Source organism: Parus major, chromosome 1 (assembly GCF_001522545.3).
Source record: "Parus major isolate Abel chromosome 1, Parus_major1.1, whole genome shotgun sequence".
Taxonomy (NCBI): Eukaryota; Metazoa; Chordata; class Aves; order Passeriformes; family Paridae; genus Parus; species Parus major.
Window position 1 is genome coordinate 24,298,634 of NC_031768.1, and position 15,714 is coordinate 24,314,347.

A 15,714-nucleotide genomic window follows, 5' to 3' on the forward strand; every position below is an offset into this window, starting at 1 on the left:
CTCCCAGACCCAGACAGTTATCTGAAAATCAATAGGACAGAGCTGGTCTTGTTCATTTGTTTTAATGCTTTTTTCACTGTGGATATAGATGACTCCATGTTTGTTATTGGGATCCTTTGTGTTTTGGCATTTTCAAAGTATTACTGCAGCTGTTCCAGGGCAGGCCTTTTTACTCTTCATGGTCACCCCATACAAAAATGTACTTGCTGTGCCCCAGGTGCTTTGCCAGGTATCCAGTGCTCTGTCCCTTGGATGGATAGTGAAGCTTGGTCAGACTGTTTCCTTCACCGGCATGGCTGGAGGGGCCAACATTCTGGCTGAGCAGATTTCATCTCCCTGTCACCCTTTGGGCCTTCATCCAGGTGAGAAGGGATGGGGACCAACAGTAGGAGGGCCATGGAAGTGAAGGTTGTGAAATCCTGTGGATCAGGCAAAAGATCCATCGTGTAAAAAGGTGGGAGCCTGGGGCTGTTTTTTTTATAGGACACAGACTTCTCTGTGTATAATGGTGGTGTTTTGTTTCCTGAACTTGGAATGATGCTTTTCCCCCCATGTATTCCAGAAGATCCTGCTGTAGGAAGTAAGGTTTTGCATCTAGCCAAACACAAGACAGCTGAAGGGCTTCAGTGTTTTCTAAAGATGTAGTGACGGGCCCCAAAATGCACTGCATAACCTTGCATGGATATTACCTGCCAGACAGACATGCTCAGAGTGACAGGTAGTCCTGTTTTATTTCCAAATGGGTGGTCTAAGTGTGTGCATCTGCATTCTTGTTTCCAGTCCCTACAGACTGTTATGTTATGCTGAGCCACCTGTGCCCAAGGCAAGTGCCTGTTCCGAATCAGTCTCTGCTCCCGAGGTTTAGGGTTGGTGTGTAATTTTTCTACTTTTTTACCCTTCCTTCTCCTTTCATCTTTTCTCTAAAGCCTTCTGGTTTTCCATTCTCCCTACACATTTACTGGTCTTTCCCACTCCTCTCTCCCTCCACCTGCTGTTGTAGAGGCTGATGCTGATGTTTCTGGTCTTTTCTGCCTCAGCTGTTCTGTCGTTCTCCCACCAGCCTATGCTGAGAACATCAATACTTAGCAGCAGGACTGTACTAGCAAAACCCCAGTGAAACTTTATACAGGAGCTAGTGCAGACAAGGTTTCAAACCAAGCCTTTTTCACAAAATGTCTGCATTGATTCTGCAGGATATTTTTGATGTGAAAAGCCAGAAGGAAACAACAAAAATGCAAAAGAGGATAGTAAGAATGTTAAGCTATAGATGGATCAGTAGCTCTATATTTATACTGCCCTTAAATAATTCCAGCTACTGAAGGCTGGCCATGGTCTCCCATTTTTCAGTCTTTTGCTGAAGAAAGCTGCTGATCTTAGGAGAATCTTCTAAAGAAGCTTGGAGTTATGTCCCTTTCCACATTTTTTTTCCCAGGCTTGTGTTACCTTCCCAACTCAAGCTGTTGCAGGCGGCAGCACTGTTCTGCTTTTTGGCCCTGAGGGCTGAGTGGACTGGCCCAGGACAGCCTGACAGGTCTGGTTTCAGTCGATGGGCACGATTAGCTGGATGCAAGGGACTCTGCAGTGGCACTAAGCTCTTTGTTGATGGAAGTGGAGCCATCTTGTGTTGTACTGACACACTGCCAAGTGCTGCAGACTGTGCAAACTTTGCCCTGGCTTTGGTACCTCATCTAAAATGCTGTCTTAGTTATTCACAGTGAATGTAATGGCCACAAGAAACTTCCATCTTTTGAGCCAATTTTTTTTATTTCTGTGTGACAGATCAGCTGCTTTGCAAGCTGCCTTATTTTGCCCAGCAGAGTGATTTGGGGCAATCATCTGCCCGGCTTGACAAAACTTGTGACTCTCTTGGTGACTCTTTCCCACTGGGGCTGCCAACAAAAGGTTTGAGTGAGAGAGAGGCTCTTCTAGGAGCTGAGCTAAGGCTTCATCTCCATTTCCCATGGGTTAGTAAACAGCTCTCAGGTGTTGTGGCATTAATGCAAAGTATAAAAATCATCCAGAGTTTGCTGAGGAGGGAGTCCCAGCAGCAGGAGTCACAAACTTCTTAAACTTCTCATTGAAATCATTCAGGCAGCTGTAATTGCTTCTCTTCTGTGTGGTAGGGGTAGCAGGTATGTCTGTGTTGTGTTGCTGAACCCTTGAGCTGATGATAAAGTCCTTCCAGCTACGGAAAAGCACTGGTTCAACACTCATGACAAGGCAGCTGACAGCAGGCATTGCCCCTGAGTCGTCCCTGTCCTCAGCAGCAGATTTTCTGTGCAGTGGGGCAGATGGCAGTGCATTACTGGTGCTGGAGACACTAGTTGGGAAGTAAAGGCATCCCCAGTCAGCTCCAACTGCAAAATGTTTCCAGCAAGTTGGGGAGAGAGTGAGAGAACCACTGCAAGCCTAATCAGCAAAGCAGAGCATCAGTTTCAACAATTATACCATCTGAAAGCATCCCAATTAAGCAGAACTGCTGTCTCCATTGAGCAGCAGCAACCTTGGCCATGCGTATCATTAGGTTTAAATAGGTTTCTTACTAATTAAGCACCGTTGCTGATAACCTGTATCCTAATTTCTTGGAGCGTGCAGAATAAATACAATCTAATTGGACTGCTCCACTGTTTTAATTTTTTTATAGGATATTTTTAGTTAATCTTTTAAATTGTAATAACAAGGAAAGAGATAAAAATACTGAAAGCTGTTTCGCAGAATATGATAAAAAATTCTATAAGAAAAATGCTTCATAACAATATCTTTGTAGTGAATTCTGTTGCTTTAGTTAGATTTATCATCATTCTCATGGCCTATTTGGTGTATGCACATAAAGCCCTCCCACCCTTGTGCACGAATTGCTCAAAAGAGATAATAATTTCTGAGTGTGAAAGTAGTGTTGAGTATCGAAAGAGTAACGTGAGTACTGTAATGTCAAAAACAAATCAAGTTAATAATGATCCATGCAGTTTCCTACCTTCCCAGCTGTTACTGAAGTCCCAAATTTAACAAGCAGGAGGAATGATATGGTAAGGAAGAGCAGCAAAGCAAATGTATAGGAAGTATGTATAGGAAGTGCTGTAAACAGTATTAAGGTTTTCTCCTGAGTTTAGGATTACATTTCCAAGATTACTTTTCCCAGTAAGCATTTATTTTTGTTAGTAATTAAAAAAATCCAAGGAATCTCTCTCCTGTCTGACAGCAGAGAAGCTGCATTAGTGGCCAGGACAGTTGTGGGAGGGGCTGGTGGATCTCCCCAGTTGCAGCCAAGATTCCCAGGTTAAATTATTCTTTTGGTTCACTTTATAAACAGCTTGCCAATGGTGGAAGGAGATGAAAGGTGGGTGATACCAAACTTTTAAAAACAGGTAACCTGTATTTAAATTTCCAGCTCTTGAGAACTGTAAGTTAATTTTATGGCTTAAGATCCGGCATTGGGTCTGACTGAGCTTTGCATTGGAAGCTAGAAAGGAGCTGATAACACTGCAGTGTTTCGGCTGCTGCTGAGCAGCGCTGGCACAGCCTCAGCGCTGTCTCTCCAGCATTCTGCCCCCACGTCAGTAGGCTGGCAGTGGGCAAGGTCTTGGGAGGGGACACAGCTAGGCCAGCTGACCCAAACTGACCAAAGGAGTATTCCATACCATATGACGTCTACTTGGATATAAAAGCTAGGAAAAGGAGGAGGAAGTGGGGAACATTCATTATTTACAACATTTGCCTTCCAGAGCAGCTGCTACGTGTACTGAAGCCCTGCTTCCAGGGAAGTGGCCGGACATCACTTGCTGATGGGAAGTAGAGAATAAAATCTTTGGGTTTTTTCCTTTGCTTGTGCATCCTCAACCTTTTGCTTTTGCTTTGCTGACCTGCCTTACCTCAACCTACAAGTTGTTTTCCATCTTATTTTTCTCTCCCTTGTCCAGCTGAGAAGGGGGGAGTGATAGTGTGGCTTGGTGGGCACCTGGCATCTAGCCCAACGCCCACCACGAGTCCTCAACACACCACAGCCCTTTCTGGTGCCTCATGTGGGGTGAGACAACAACACCTATTTATATATATTGCATGCTATAGTGGTATTAGTTATCCAGTAGCAAGCTCCTGTGGGGAACGCAGTTTGTCAGCTGCATTGCTTATCTCTTTATTTTGCTGAGTTTGGGAACATGTTAATACAAACAATGGCTCTGTGCTTTTCCCTGGCATTGATGGCCTTGCTGTGCTGGGGGAGCTATCTTGTGGAGACAATGAGGGAATACATCTCTCTCTTCCTACCCGGGATTGATGTGGATTCTTTTATTATGCAGGCTCCCACAGTCCTTGCTCATCCTTACATGATCTGTTTAATTAGTACTGTAAGCATATCATGGGCTTTGTGGAATCTGGTATCATGGTGGTGTACGAGAAAACAAATTTTGAGTGAGGTGATACCAAAATGTTCCCCGAAGAAGTCAGTTCCTGGGTGGCAGGGTGTGTGGAAGGATTTGGGCAGGTTCCTAGGGCGGTTATCACCTCCCATTGCCTGGGAGTTTACACCTGAGCAGGTAATCAACCCTGACAAACTGACCTGTCAGCTGATAGAGGGGTGCCTTGCCCAACCTGATGAAAACCAGCAGCTTCTGGCCCTGTGCTGGGGCCTGGCCTGTGCCTACCGAGCCACTGTTCAGCACTCCCAGAGGACTGTGACCGAGGCAGGGACCCAAACTGTGTTTGAGAACATGATGGTTGAGACAGGAACCCAGACCACAACAACCACTGTAACTGTCCCTGTAATGGAAAAGAAAAGGTGGACAAGGAGAGTTACAAGTCTTTATCATCAATTAGAAAGGGAGGAAGAAGAAGAAGAGGAAAAAAAAGAAGAGGAGAAAGAAAAAGCAAAGGAAGAAAAAGAAGAAAAAGCAAAGGAAGAAAAAGAAGAAAAAGCAAAGGAAGAAAAAGAAGAAAAAGCAAAGGAAGAAAAAGAAGAAAAAGCAAAGGAAGAAAAGGAAGAAAAAGCAAAGGAAGAAAAAGCAAGAGAAAAAGCAAAAGAAGAAAAAGAAGAAAAAACAAAGGAAGAAAAAGAAGAAAAAGAAAAGGAAGAAAAGGAAGAAGATAAAAAAGAAGAGGAAGAAGAAAAAGGAGAAAAGGAAGAAGAAAAAGAAAAAGAGGAAGAAGAAGAAAAGGATGAAGAAGAAGAAAAAGAAAAACAAGAAGAATCATCAGGAAAGGAAGGGTCTGATCAAGAAACCAGTCCTGCAACAAATAAATCAAAGAAAGGAGTGAAAGAATTCAAACAGGAGACAGAAATTACCCAGTCTCTGACATCATCAGAACTTCAAGATTTGCAGAAAGATTACAGCCGCCAGCCAGGTGAGCGGATTTCTGCTTGGCTGCTTCGATGCTGGGATTGTGGGGCTAATGGTCACCTACTGGAAGGTAGGGAAGCCCAACAGCTGGGATCCCTTGCTAGAGATCGAGGAATTGAAAGAGGAATTGGAAAAGAGACAGCAATCTGCAGTCTCTGGAGACGACTCCTCTCAAGTGTGAAGGCAAGACATCCATTTAAGGAAGATCTTGTGAACTCCCCAGGAAAGTGGACCACGGCAGATGAAGGTATCCAATACCTGAGAGAATTAGCAGTGCTGGAAATCATCTATAGTGATTTAAAAAATGATAACATCTCTAAAGATCCAGAGGATGTCCCTTGCACAATGGCCATGTGGAGGAAGGTAATCCAAAGTGCCCCTGCATCATATTCTAACAGTTTGGCAGCAATGTATTACCCAGAAATGGAGACACCAACTGTAGAGAGAGTGTCTCTTTGGCTCCAAAACTTAGAAGAAACTCTTTGTACCTCCTCATCCCTACAGGCCAGCACCTCAGCTGTCAAGGGTAGTCCAAGAAATCAGTCTTCTCCTGCCCTGATCAGAGGGAAAGAGAGCCCCAGACACATGACACGTGGTGCACTGTGGTTCTTTCTGTGTGATCAGGGGGAAGACATGAGGAAGTGGGATGGTGAACCCACCTTTAAGCTGGAAGCCCGTGCCCGTGAACTGAGAGAGAAAAGAGCGGAGAAAGAAGAAAGCTGTGAGAGAAGAGAGAAGAAGGGCCATCCAACAAAGCTGTCAGTGTAGTTTCTGCAGACACAAAACAGCAATCAGCAACCCCCCAGACATAGAAGAACTGACATTGCCTCTCTTGATCCTGGTGAGGGAACTTCTGGTCTGGCACTGTAAGGGTCAGACAGTGAATGCTCTAACCAGGAAAAAGAATGGAGGGTCCCTCCCTTCTGCCAGGAAGAGGAAAGGGATGAGTGGATTTTATAGCCTGGCACATCATACCCACAGAAGTATATAAGGCTTTGGTAGATACTGGTGCATAGTGTACGCTGGTGCCATTGGGATACAGGGGCTCAGAACCCATCTGGATCTCTGGATTGACAAAGTGATGCAAAAAACCATCTGTTTGGGAGGCTGAAGGGAGCTTAACAGCAGACAAGTGGGAAAAGTGCCCAATTGTGACAGAGGCCCTTGGAATTGACTCTCTCAGGACAGGGTACTTCAAGGACCTAAAGGGGTACCAATGGCTTTTTGGTGTGGCCAGTGTGAATACAGAGAAGATCAAGCAGTTATCCACCCCACCTGGCCTCTTAGAACATCCCTTCCTTGCAGGATTGCTGCAAGGTGAAGAACAGCAGGTGCCAATTGCTACAAAGACAGTGCCTTGTCAGCAGTATTGCACCAACCGAGATTCCCTGGCTCCCATCCATGAGCCAATTCACCAACTGCAGAGCCAAGGAGTCATCTGCAAGACTCACTCACCTTGTAACAGTTCTATATGGCCAGTGCAAAAGCCTGATGGGGAATGGAGGTTAGCATAGGCTATTGTGGCCTAAATGAAGTCACAGCATTGACTGTGGGAGTCAATGACTATTGATGGGGAGACTATCAAATAAACCTGGAATCAACTGCCCCAGGGGGTGGAAACACAGCTCTGCCATCTTTCAAGGGTGTATCACACCCCTTACCACCCAGAAGCCTCTGTAAAGGTTGGGAGGTATAATGGACTGCTGAAGACCATGTTGAGAGTTTTTGGCCAATGGGGTATGGAAGCACTGGGATGCAAATTTAGCAGAAGCCACTTGGCTGGTTAACACTAGGGGATCTGCTAACCGCCCTGGTCCTGCCCAAGCTGTGGGAGGAGACAAGGTCCCTGTACCACACATAGGGAAGTAGCTGGGGAAGTCAGTGTGGATTTCTCCCTTGGGAAAAGACAAACCCATTTGTGGGATTGTCTTTGCCCAATGACCTGGGTGTACTTGGTGGGTAATGCGGAAGGATGGGGAGACCTGGTGAGTGCCTCAAGGAGATTTGACCTTGGGGAAAAATAATCTGTGGTGTGAGTTTTATGTTGCAGGAAGTAAAGCAGCAGGAGTGAGATGAACTGGTGAAGAGTGAATTTTGCAGGGAGCAGAGAGACTGCAACGACAATGTGAGCCAGGCTGGTGTCCGTGCCCGATGATCAAGTGTGCTGCTTCTCCTGTCCTGAGCACCCACCCTGATGGAACAGAATCCAAGTCATGGACTGTTTCTGAACGTCTGGAGGGGCAGAGGAAGCATGTGGAATGAGAAAATTATATCTATCTGTGAAAGGACTGGGGATAATAGTTAATAAAAATGTATGGATCTGTACGTTTGGTATAAAGATGGTTTAAAGATGTAGTTTAAGCTGTAGGTGTTGGTAAAAAGGGATTTCAGTAATGAGAAGTAAATACAGTGGGATAGTTAGAAGATTAAATTTTGTGGGATCTGAGTATGACACAAATGGTATGGAATAAGGGGTGGAGATTGTATTTGGTTTGGCTGAGATGGAGTTTGTTTTCCCCATTGCATTGGGAGCTAGAAACACTGCAGTGTTTCAGCTGCTGCTGAGCAGCGCTGGCACAGCCTCAGCACTGTCTCTCCAACATTCTGCCCCCACGTCAGTAGGCTGGAAGTGGGCAAGGTCTTGGGAGGGGACACAGCTAGGCCAGCTGAATGGAATTAACCAAAGAGATATTCCATACCATATGATGTCTACTCAGATATGAAACCTAAGAAAAGGAGGAAGAAGTGGGGAACTTTCATTATTCAGAACATTTGCCTTCCAGAGCAGCTGCTACATGTCCTGAAGCCCTGCTTCCCAGGAAGTGGCCGGACATCACTTGCTGATGGGAAGTAGAGAATAAAATCTTTGGGGTTTTTGCATTTGCTTGTGTGCGCGCAGCCTGGTTTTAGTTTGGTTTTAGTAAACTGCCTCATCTCAACCTATGAGTTGTTTTCCTATGAGTCTTATTTTCTCTCCCCTGTTCAGCTGAGAAGGTGGGGTCTGATAGAGTGGTTTGGTGGGCCCCTGGCATCCAGACAGGCTCAGCCCCTTACACACCCTTGAGAAGGTCTGCTAGCTTTGCTGTCCTCTCCAATACCTTGGTAGTTCAGGGTAACCATTTTAAAAGCCTTGCATACTATGCATGTTAGTCACAGTAGAAGACTACTACAGATACTGCAGTAACAAAGAGTATAAAATTAATCCCACCCAGATGGATGGACACATTGCAGAAGTCAAAATTCTTTTCAGTTGTTGGGGTGCAAATCCAACCTCCATTCAAATTTTAGGAAACTAGTAATGTAGGGAGAAAAAGATGTGTCTGAAATGCAGAATTCCTTGCAGTACAGTAATTGGAGTTTATATGTGACTGTGCTGAAAGCACAAATCAAATCAAAAAATGTTTCAAGGCAATTCCTCCATGTAGCCCTACGGACAATAACATTCTTTTTTAAGGTGCTTTAAGCTGTTAGTTTTATTTTCCATAGTTTGCTTTAATAAGTCAGCCCCCTTCCATGGGCATCAGCTGAGTCTGAGGGCTGGAACACGCTCCATGGGACGCAGACAGTAGGTGACTTCATGACAGTGGTACATCTGTTGTCCAATACTGACGCTGGCTGAACTGGACCTGAACTTCTGCTTGTGCTTCTTGCTCTGGGGAAAGGTTCCTGATGCAAAGAATATGGAGTTGTCTCTTGCATTTGGCTTGCTGACAAGAGGGGGCCTGAAAAGTTAACATATCCCAGGCTGATAGCTCAACATTATGGGAAAAAACCCCAAAACCAAAAAAAAACCAAAAATTTATAATAAAATTGGATCCATTAAGTGAATAATACAAAACTTGGGTAAGACAGATGCAGTCACCTTTATGCTCTCTCTTTGTGGGAGAATGAATGCAGTTTAAGTACTCTTGGTGGTATTCATCCTGAATTCCCTCATCATAATACACTTTGCTAGTTCGATTTTTTTTCAAAATAAATCAAACTTGGAAGAAAGAAAAGGTATTTAGTGATAAGAATTAGAAATACAAGTGAATTGTGTGTAAATTATTCACCTGCATACAGAAAGGAATGTTTTGCAATGTTAATTAAAAGATGTATATCAGGGGACTTTTCTTTCTGACAGCCTCCTCTCTCCTTGAGATTTGTGTGGTTGCATCTGAAATAAAATGCTGTATTCTCATAATAGCTTCTTCAGTCTTATGACTTTGGGAACAGACAATTTAGCGAGAGCCCTATCAGGAAAAGATGAATTGTTAGATTCATGTTCCACACAGTGATTTTATTTGACAACTAAAAGATTAAGGGCAATCCTTGCAGGAAAGTCCCCTGAATTTGAATGCTTTCGTTTGTAGGTGTCTCTGGAGGACATTGGAAGTAGAAGGAAATAAATGTAACATGACTTTAATCAAGTCTAATCTATGGTCAGAGTTACTTTAAAACTTTGATCATGATCATATCATTTTGGCATAGTGTCACTGCAGAAGAGTAATACGATTTTTGGGATGCCTTGATTTTTCATTTCCATACTTTATCAGGATTTTATTTATTTTATGTTTTGTCTCAGTTTTTTGTCTGCTGACCCTATTCTGCTTGGATTGGAGACAGCTTCAAGAAGACAAAAGTAGTATTTTTAAATTAAAATTACTGATACTGCTCTCCGTCTTTGTTTCCACACTGATTTTTTTTTTTTCTTCTGGGAATGTAGAAGGTGTGGTGAGAGCTCCTTTATACTGAGCCCTTAGAATCAGCACAAAGGAACTTTTACAAAAGGGAGAGACTTGTAAAGAGTGGAAGTAGGCTACAATACTGAGGTAAACAGTGGGACTTTGCTTTCAAAAGTAATCCTCTCTGGGATATAAATAGATTTAAAGGAATTCTATCTAAATGGGCTCAGGGGAAATAGAGCATCAAACTTCCAAAAAAAGATAAACACAAATTATGTGACACTCCTACTAACTTTGATGAAAGGACTGGAGGCTGTTATGTGTCGGGGCAGTAGGGACATTTTTCAAAGCCAGAATTATGTCATGCTGTACAAGAGAATACAGAAGAACTGTTAAAAGTGGGTTTCCAGGGTCTCCTACCATCCATAATTGTCATTTTATGGGAGACACCACTGGCCAGAAGGTAGCACTCATGTTCATGACTTGAACACTGAAGGTTCTTTGCTTCTTTCCAGGGAAGCAAAGAACCTTCAGTGTTCAATTCAGGGGCCAGGGATTGTCTTATTGTGTCTGACAGAGCAGAAACAGACAAAATTATATTTGACAACTCACTGTCAAGCCATAACTAAGCAAAATTCTCAAAAAAGCACAAATGTTAACTTCCATGAATAAACTGCTTGTATTTTCCATAGGTGACTGAGGCAAATATCAGACCCTTGTATTTCTGGAAATATTAAGTGAAGTTACCTCGTACTATTAGTGATAAAAGATGAAAACAAAGGAACTTCTGGAGGACAAGTTGAAAAGTTTGTACCAAAGCTCAGAAAGAACAGGTGTATCTTTATTTGTAAAACTGATGTAAATATTATTTTAACAGTTTCACCTAACTTTAGGAGGATTAATTTCCCCATCCTTTCTAATATAGGGCTTTTTAGATCAATTTCTAGCTTAAAGAGCTAGATCCACAGACTCATATATTCTATCAGTGCAGGCAGCCCCTTTCTATGCTGGACCTTCACCTGTGTCTTCTTGGACAGCAGAGATTTCTCCCAGCAAAAATACAGGTAAGGCATCTCTACTCTGAGCAAGCAGCTGCTGGAAGCTGTTTCATTAGCACTTTGAAAACCCTGGTCAACAAATTTTTTGTTTCTGGGATCTCTGTTTTTATGGAAACCAATACCAACACATACTCCTGGTAGGTAGACGAGGACACATACACTCTTTTTTTTTTTTCCACTCTGTGTGTGGGTGTGTGTTTCAGAAGGGTGTAGTAGACAAGATGAGTGGATGTGTTTCATTTTCTGCAATCTACTGAATGAACATTTGAAAGCTTATGTTTCTCCTCACCTGTGAATTGCTTCTGGTGGACAGTTTGCGGTAGTGGATGCACACAGTGGATTGGCAACTTCACTACATGCTTGCAGCACAAGATGACAGTAACAGCAGAGCCACTTCTCCTTGTCCAGCACTGCTGAACTTGGACAGGCTTTAGGGGACAGGGTTGGGTTTCTGCAGTTGGAGCAGAAAGGATTCTTATAGGGTTGGCATTCCCAGCTGTGTGAAAGAGAATTTCCCTTCAAAGGGATGTGAGAATTTCTCGTTCCACCCTTCTGCTCCCCCCACATAGTTTTAGGTAAACTGGGTTGATCAAAAATATGGCCAGAGGAGAGATGTGAAAGAACTTTACATAAATTATGCCATGTGTGATGACCTTTTGTATGTAGCAGCATGTGGAAAAGGCTGTTACATATGATTGTCTTCAAAAGAACCAGAAGTGAACTTTGGGAAATGATTGGCAAATCAACCTTGTTTCAGTCTCTTGGAGAACAAGGGAGTCCATTTCTGGGCACATGAAGAAGAATGAAAGCACTCAGCACAGCTTTACACAGGCAAATCATACCTGCCCAGCCTGTTTGCTTTTTGTGATAGAATGACCACAACTGTGAGTGTAGGGAGAGCATTGGATCTCATTTACTTCAGCTTTAATGAGGTGGGTGCTGTTCATGTAAACTTTAGCAAGGCTTTTAGGTGTTGTCTCTCATAATATTGGTGCATCTAAATTTGCTAGTCTGAATGGATGGGGATCTAGATGGGTAAGCAGCTCTTTGGATGGCTGGGCTCACAGGATCATGGTTAATGGGACATATACCTTCTTCCTGGGAGCTGGTCATGAGTGGAGCACTGCAGGTCTGTCCTGTGACCTGTCCTGTTTGACACCATTACCCTGCAGGAAGTGATGGAGAGCCCTTTACCTTGACAGGGTTGCCAGTGTCACCAAGCTGGAATGATGGCACCATCCACAGGCTCGATGCTGCCGTCCAGAGGGACCTGGACAGGCTGACGTGGGAGTTGGGCTGGAGCCTTGTACAGTTCCACAAGGACAGCTGAATTCATGCAGCCCTCCAGAAGTCCACAGGGAAACACCCACTAACTCTTACTTGAGGGATTAGGATCCACTGAAACACTGGAGACAAGTTTGTTGTTTCATCCGTAGGGATCAGCACAGTAATGAAAAAGCAAATAAGCAGAGTAACCCTATTAGCCTATGCTTAAATGACCCTGACACAAGTTTACAGCTCTGCAAAGTGTCTTTGTTTTGCTGTTTTTCTTGGACAAAGATATGCCATGGTGGTTTCTGCCCAAGAGGAATGGATGAAAATATGTCACCAGTTTTTCTAAACCCTTTCTGTAACTGGGATGAAGGAGAAGAGAATCCCTGAATTTTGTAATTTTTTATGTAATTATTCATGTTTTAGTTTTGCTGTGCCTCAGGCAAGTTCACAGCTTCCCACATCTTGTTTATGATAAATTTTAGACAAGTTTAAAACTTGACAACTATTTTGGGCTGCTGTATTTTTATTACTACCTCAGCACCTGGAAGTAAACAGAGCCGTTTGAAATGCTCACAGTGGTAGCAAGAAGTTTCATGCTTCTGAGTTTCTCAAATAAACTTCCAAAGCAGTGGGGTTTTCTGAACTTAGCCATCCATACAACTGGAGCAACGTGGAACTTGTCTGGTGTTGGAGTGGTGCTTTCATTATTGAAATTTTCTTTCTATATATCCTGTAACTGAGGAAACAGGAGCTTTCCAGTGAAGATACCATACTTATCGGAAAGGAAGGTGAAACCTTTCATTGAAAGGGTGAGAGAAAACAGCCTAGAATTGCACACAGGCCTGCATTGTGGCTTGTGAGCTGATGTCCTCTGTGCAAGGTGTGAACTCCCAGATCTGTTTGTTGCCACTGTGATATCTGGAGGTGTGTGGGTGGGCACAGAAGCACTACCACACCTACCCAAACTAAAGTGATGTTATAGGCTCTGGGAAGAAATCAAATTCTTCCAATGGAGCTGAACCTCGTCCAAGAGACATCTATGGGATGCTGCTTGCTTAAGTGCACAAGGCTGCATGTCCTGGAACCTGGGCATGAAAGACTCAGGCACTAGGGATGTGTGTCCACTTTTGTGTTCCAAAGTGTGTCCGAGAAGCTGGGGAGAGAGTCCCACACAGTAGATTTATTTAGGCACACAGTCATGTTTGGGACTCTTTTGGGAAACAGTCTTCTGCAGCAGCAAGGTCTTGCTGGGTATTTTGTCTCAATTTTTCTTCAGGTCGCCAAAAGAGAGGTGCAAGTGTCTGGTAAAATCATGGACCAGGAGAAGGACACTTTAATCCTGTTGCAAAAGCAGCAGCTTTGAGCCTTGTGGAGGGTTGGCATGAGACAAGGATGGAATGAGAAAGTCCCTGTGTTGGGCAGGTAGAATTAGAAAGAAATTATAAATATGACTTTGTAGCCAGAAAGGCTAAGGAAGAAATACAAATGATAACACGGTTTGAATAATTTAAAGAAACCGGGCTGGTATGCCAGAACACATTCTTTCCTGCAATAAAACCAAGCTGAGACCCCTCATCCCAGCCTTATAAGGAAAGGTCTGAAGGACCCCAGATAACTAAAAATATGCAAAAATAGCGATTTCTATAGGTTGTACACAAATGTTACTGTATTAGTATACTTAGAAAGATTGGTCAGTGAAAGACTAAAATATTCATATGTATAGATTATATAAGTAATTGTAAAAGAGAGTTCACTCTCTTGGTCTCTCTTGGTCTCTCTTGATCTCTCTTGGTCTCTCTTAACTCTTAGCTCTTAGTTCTTTTGTTTTCTCTTGTCTCTTTTACTACGTTCTCTCGCTGCTCTTTCCGGCTCTTCTTTAGCTCTTTTTCCCGGCTCTCTCACTTCTGTTGTTCTGTAACTCTCTTTCGTAGAAATCTTAAGTCTTGAGCTCATGTATTTGTATCTTACCCTCTTTTGTACTGTTCTCCCTGAGCCCGCTTTGAACTCTATCTGCTGGCTCATAGCAGGCTCTCTCTCTCTCTATCCCACGCCCTGAAATAAACTTCTAACACCTAACTCGATTATAGAGGTCTTTGCCGTGTCTCTGACCGTCCCCAGAAAGCATCTCCTACATCCCTGTCCCTTTGTGTGCCCTGGAAGGACGTGGGACAGGGTTCTCCAGAGGGTCATGGGATCATGTTTAACCCTAGGAACATGCAGACCTTCAAGAGGTGTTTTTCTTGTGGTAGTGTGCCTGTGAAGCCACAGTTTATTGGTTTGCTGCAATTTATCTGCTTTATGCTAATGGAGACCTGTTTCTGCAACTTTTGAATTTATTTAGCCTAAAGCAAGACCAGACAACTCTCTTGTGTATACTGGAAGCCTACTGTAAGAATCAGGAGTGAAGATGAACAGAAATGAACCCAAAGAACAGGTGCAGCTGGAGAAGACTGGGAATTGGGACTAAATTGTCATTCACGTGCACAAGCACAATTCCTACTGATTTCATATCTCACATCTCTACTACCAACATGCACAGTGTCTTGTCACGCTGTTCTTGCCATCCTTTCCATCTTCTGTGACCAAATTTGCCATGAAATGAACTCCTACAGCTTTCACCAAAGCCACTTGGAATTTAAAATATGTTTTACTTTATATTTTAAGTAGAAGTCTTGTTTTCACAAGGCTCAGTATTACTGGGAATTCATTTTGTTCTATTAGCAGGTCTTGATTTTTCACAATGCAAATGTTGCAGGGCTTTTCTGAGATTGGACACATTAAATTTCTCCTTATGATTCCCTCTGTCATCATGAAATGACTTGCTCACAATACCTGGGTAAGTGCAGATTTGCTAATCATACCATGGCAAAAGTAAAAGAAATTTGCTGAACAGACTAACAAGGAAAATAAAATGGTGTCTGTAAGCTTAACTAAAATGTTAAAAATATTAATGTAATAGGATGGTAGCACTTAAGATGTGAGTCTTTAGAAAAGGACAGAAGCAAAGACTGGAGTCGATATAGAAACCTTGAGACACTCATACCAAAACACGTCTCTGTTCCCGGGTCTGGTTACCCACTTGAGCAAAGACCTGCTTGTGTTTGCCTGCCTTACATCAGATTCACTTCCAGTATCAGTGTCAACACCTCTCCAGTGATCACTGTGTTGTGATCCAAGACCTAAATTTCCACCATGGAAGATCAGACACTGAGGTGACCCGAGCCTGCTGCTGTTCAGGCAATCCCACACCTTTCCCCAGGATGCCATCCAGGGAATGGTGGCCACCCCTCTGCTGCAGTTTGCAGCTCAAAGTGATCTCTGCCCAAAGCAGGTTTGCCTGCAGTCCATACTGGGCCCATGGAAGTCCCCATTTACGCACACAGA